At 31.0% G+C, this 5,466-nt stretch overlaps 1 long non-coding RNA gene across 2 annotated transcripts; it reads left to right on the forward strand.

The window, feature by feature from the left end:
• Positions 1-501: 501 nt before the first annotated feature.
• LOC132754324 (uncharacterized) lies at positions 502-4,470 on the forward strand. 2 transcript variants are annotated; one of them, XR_009629069.1, is made up of 4 exons: positions 502-850; positions 2,770-2,880; positions 3,231-3,404; positions 3,699-4,470. It is a non-coding gene; the product is annotated as an uncharacterized LOC132754324 (long non-coding RNA). The 2 variants fall into 2 exon arrangements; XR_009629068.1 differs by lacking the exon at positions 502-850 and having other exon boundaries at positions 2,061-2,880.
• The last annotated feature ends 996 nt before the right edge of the window (positions 4,471-5,466 follow it).

Raw genomic sequence — 5,466 nt, forward strand, 5'->3', positions numbered from 1 at the left:
TTCTATCTAATCAATGAAGGTTTGCGAAGGGTGGCTTTTATTTACAGGGTGGTCTTTATTTGGATGTCACTTTTTCACTTTGAACGTTTGTCAAAGAGTGGTCTTTATCAAAAGAGTGGTCCTTATTTGAAAGGTGTTCTTAAACACATGTTCGGGTGAATGTGATTTATCATATCAACTAAAAAAGCAAATAAAAAGCGAAGCATGTCTTGAAAAATTGTGTTTGTTCATGAAACTGTTTATATCACAAATAATATAATATTAAAGAAAAATGCGCCGAAAGCAACGACATTTTTTGACGTCATTTATAGCTGAATGACGTTTACTCCAAAAAGGGCTCTTTTTGCGTGGCCGGTCACATGAATAATTCAAAAAGTAATCAGACAACCTTTTTATGAAGAAGCGTACCATCATTAAGATTAAAATTTGTAGAATTTCACAGGTCTTACCCGTTTTGTATTAAAGGATATGTTACTCTTGCATCCGCATTAGGATCAGGTTTTGTGTAACATATGTGACGCGCTCAGCGATTTTTGGCCCAATTGAGTTTTTAATCATTGTGAGAAAAACGCTTGCAAAGTCACGCGAGTTTTCATGTCTTAATTTTTAGGGTTTCCCTTCAAAACAGAGTATCTTTGAAAGTTTAAAGAATAAAATAAACTAGAAAGAAATCAAAAAATACTTTTTGAACAGCCCTTCTCAGCTTCCACGATAAACATTTCCCAAAAATCTATATTTAGAATAAATACACTGTGTAAACTCAGGAGTCAGGTCAGCGAGTAAACACATGTAGATTCACTACCTTTTACGTCATGTTACTGCATATTTGGAGGTTTAAATAAATATTAAGGTAAGTGCATCTTTTATTATTTATGCTATTTTTGTTCATTATTTTTGGCTTGCAGCCACGGCTGCAAGCCATTTCATTTGGAAAACTTGTTCCGGTTAGGTGGTTTTCTGCTTACATTTGTAAGTGCATGATTGAACGGGAATCCAGCTGCAATCGTGCCAATCGCAACTTTTCGGCCTTTTCCGTCACTCTTCGGATTAATGATAATAGCCGATGTAGTTCCGATTGTAATCGTGACAATTCGGGCGATTCCAATCTCATTAAAATCAGATCATCGTTTTTGCTCCGTTACTCTTCGCTACGAGCGTAGGGTAGTGAAGCGACAGTTAGGATATGATTTTAATGAGATTGGGGCGATTCTGTCATACTGCGGAATCAGACGAAGTAATATTACGGAAATCTAAGCTATTTTAGTTACTTCGGTAATCCCAGTTTGTTTATATAAATAGGATTCGTATTTTTACTTGATTTATTGATTTAAACCGTAATAAATTATAAACGATATTGTTCCGTTTCAATTCTTTTTCAAGAAGCAAAAGTTAGTTTCTTTTATAATTGTTTTTTGTTTGTATTAGTTTTATACAATAGAGGATGTTGACTGTAGTAGTATTCCGTCTTCAAAGGGTGGTCCAAATCACACAGAATATTAGTGCATGATCGAGTTATATTTAGATCTACTGAACTTGGTGAGGTAATCTAAAAATAGCCCATGCATATCATTAACCTTACAACGTACGTGATGATCTATAGATAGCGCAACGTATCTGTGAACATGCTTATTAATTGGTGCCACGTAATGAAGTGGAAATGAAATGTGCACTCTTGTTTCCTTTCAGTATGATAGATAGATCTCCACGTTAGTATACAATAGAGAATATATTTCAAATCGTTTTGACAAAAATATTCGTTTTTACAAAAATAAAAACAACTAAATATGTTGGGATGAAGGCACAACTGTGCAAGCCTTTCCTTTTAAAAGGAAACTTTATTTCTGATATGTTGATATGAATAACCATCGTATTTTTACTTTAAACAATTAAATAAATGGGACCATGACACTTGAAGTTGAACTGGTTTATATAAATAAAAACATGGCAGGCATCTAGGTCAGGTCATGACAGACAATTTTTTTGGGATACATTGTTAATTGTACTCGATTTGTATTTGTCATGGTCTTTTTATAAAATAATTGTTAACTTTTTTCTAAATTAGACATTGATTACAAAATAAATTGAAGTCAATGCTGCAATGAAAGAAAAAATAAAACAAAAGTTGCCACTTCATTTTTGTTTACAGTATTTTTTCTACATCACTATGACAAAAAATGTAACTGGACACATAATATATTTTGCAATTTGTTTACAATGAATGAGCTTGATATAGATCTACATCAAGTAGATTTATACTGTATAAAATATTTCTAAAAAAGGAAATATATGACAAGGCTACAGTACTGTAATTATTGACAAATGAATTTCTATTACAATTCAAGATCAATTTAGTAAAGGAAATGTTATCCCTGTACTGCATGCTGCTTTTGAAATACAATAAATAGATCTAGTACTGTGATTGAAGATGTCACCATAGATAAATATTAAAATGCATTTATTATTATTAGCCCTTTGCCTTTGGTAGTATCTACAATAAATCATATTATATTCACATTACTCATACCACATAGCATATTCTACCAGCAGGGCTTCCATTAAGTTCCAAACATTGGCAGTCAAAGACTGCAAAATGTCTGTAATTGGAAGTCACTTTGTAGGTAAAGAAGGAAAAGCATTACATTTTGGAAGCCAAAATCAAGGAGTAAATGACTCCCAAACTTTAATAACAGAAGCCCTGCTACCAGGATATTTTTAACATTTATGAGCCAGCACTTTTTGCTGATGAAATATTTTGTGTTGTTGTTTTAGGTCTGACAGCCAACATACATTTAAGATCTTCAACTTAGTTCATCAGAGTTTTGAAGTAGATAATATGATTATCCAGCATGTTGGAGCCATATTCTTCAAGGAAATGTACTGGTAAGTGTTTTGATACTTGGTTTAAAGATCAAATGATTTACTATGATTGTAATCATTGTATACATATGTAAATAATCATCATAAACTGACCATTCTCAACCCTTTTTATCAAATAATGATAATGATAAATTTCCTGAATTGCAGTTGAAAGTAATGTAACTTATTTGCAATTTAGCATTTTATATATGATGTCAGATGAGATCTTAAAAATATTGTTTTAAAATTAAATAACTCTGTACAGTAACATGAACTAAATTTTAAGTTTATAATTATAAATAATGCTGAATTGTTTTATGCAAATTCTCTGTCAATAATGTTAAGTTCTTAAAGTATATATACATAATTTTCAGAAGACATAGATAGTTCACCTATTTGCTGATGAATATACTAAACTATTGTTGGAAATGAGGCACAATGTGTGACATAGTTCTATGCCCTATTTAGCACCAGGGTTATGGAGTAAAAAAGACAATCACTTGTATCAACTGTACTGTATTGGTCAATATAAAAAACACTTCAATTGGGTAAGCGTGTATATTTATGCAATATTCCACATTCTCTTTACTTTTGAATAAAGAGATGAATGTTACTGCCACTAAGTCTTGTACATTATATATAGACTGTAATATATTACACAAGAACTTACATGATGAACATTCAACAAGACCTTATATGAACCCAATAGCTGTGCAACACTACAACAATTTACTTATAGTTCATTTTTGTTCAGTCAAATATCATATACACTATAGTGTAGTCAAATCATCATATACACTATATTGTTTCATTTATACATATTCAGGTTTTTGTTATTTCAGGATGGCATGTGAGAAGTCAATGACTTGTCTATGTTTGACAGTATACCAAAAGTGAATTACATTCTCATAGAATTTGTCTTTAGAAGTATCCCTGAAAAAGCTGAATACTGCAGTGGCAGATGTTACAGTATTTTTACTTAATTGTGAAACAAGTTTTTGCAAGTTTTATATATGAATCACTTTTTGCTTACAAAAACTGAAGGCATATGAGGAGACATAGTTGCTATTACCCTGTTTGGGTCAAACCCTCAACATGGGGTTGCAAGACTATAATTCAAGGACATAAGTGAGCTGTCATTTGTGACTTCCCATGTGATTGCAAGAATCTGCTATTGTAATTGTTTTAAATTCATTGAAATTATTTCAATTTAAAAATATACTAATATGCTATTCATATTATACAATTTAAGATACACTGATCAGAATATGATTACACTGTCAATATCTGTAACTGAAAATTTAGTCAGGAACATAACTAGTGCAAGCTCTTTCTATTTTTTTTTGGTTAAATTTCTGAAAGACTTTTGAAGTTATTGTGAAATGGAATATTTTTTTATAAAATGCAATTATTTTAAATCATTCAGTTATTTTTGCATTTTTTTTGTTACCATGGCAACCAAAATACACCATTTTTGCAATCAGTGCATTAAAGAATATTTGTTTTGCATTGGATTCATATTTTATATGCTATCATGTTATAAATGTGCATTTTAAAGTTGACTAACTTAAGTTATGATATTAACCTAAATCATGGAAAAGTTACTGTAATTCTGATAATTTAATTCTGACTTATGTTTAAAGTTAATATCAATAACTATTAAAGGGAAAAATGAAAAATCCTTTTTTTCTGAAAAGTCTTTAATATTGTTGTCTTTTAATATAATATATGCATTAATTTGGTGATGAATTAATCATGTTAAGTGCAAAAATATTGCATTTGATGATTTTTTTTATATTTTTGTTGCCATGGCAACCAATTTTTTGAAAACAAACGATAGTTTTTATATCAAGATATTACATATATTACACTAAGATGAATGATCACTTAATTTTTTATTTTATTTTATGTGTAAAACTATGGAATTATTTCTAATTTGTATATACCAATAAAAGTTAAAAATGTATTTTTGTTGTTATGGTGATGTCATACAAATTAGAATATTTCATAAAATATCAAGTATTTTTTAAAAATAATTGTTTCCAGCTATTCAGCAGATTTTGTTCTACCACAAACTAGTCATAACTCATTTTCGCCCAAATATCACATTTGGGCCAAAAATCGCTGAGCTTGTCACATATATGAAGACGCATCTTCACATACACATCATCAGAGTTTATTGTAACCGCAACATACACATTGTCGCCTGTATAAAACAAAGAACTCAGATACTCACTTGTATATTACAAGTAAAACAAAGAAATATGAGCCGCGTCATGACAAAACCAACATAGTGGGTTTGCGACCAGCATGGATCCAGACAAGCCTGCGCATCCGAGCAGTCTGATTAGGATCCATGTTCGCTTACAAACCTTATAACAAGTAGAGAAACTGATTGCGAACAGCATGGATCCTGATCAGACTGCACGGATGCGCAGGCTGGTCTGGATCCATGCTGGTCGCAAACGCATTACGTTGGTTTTGTCATGACGCGGCTCATTTATCAATAAAAAAGGGGAAACATAAATGCATTAAGTCCTTCGTGATGTAATGAATTTTGATTCTGTACTCTCTAAGGTATTATTTTCAATTAAACTAGATGTATTTTAG

The sequence above is a fragment of the Ruditapes philippinarum genome, unplaced genomic scaffold (genome assembly GCF_026571515.1).
Source record: "Ruditapes philippinarum isolate M1 unplaced genomic scaffold, ASM2657151v2 ctg4082_1_1_1_1, whole genome shotgun sequence".
Lineage (NCBI taxonomy): Eukaryota > Metazoa > Mollusca > Bivalvia > Venerida > Veneridae > Ruditapes > Ruditapes philippinarum.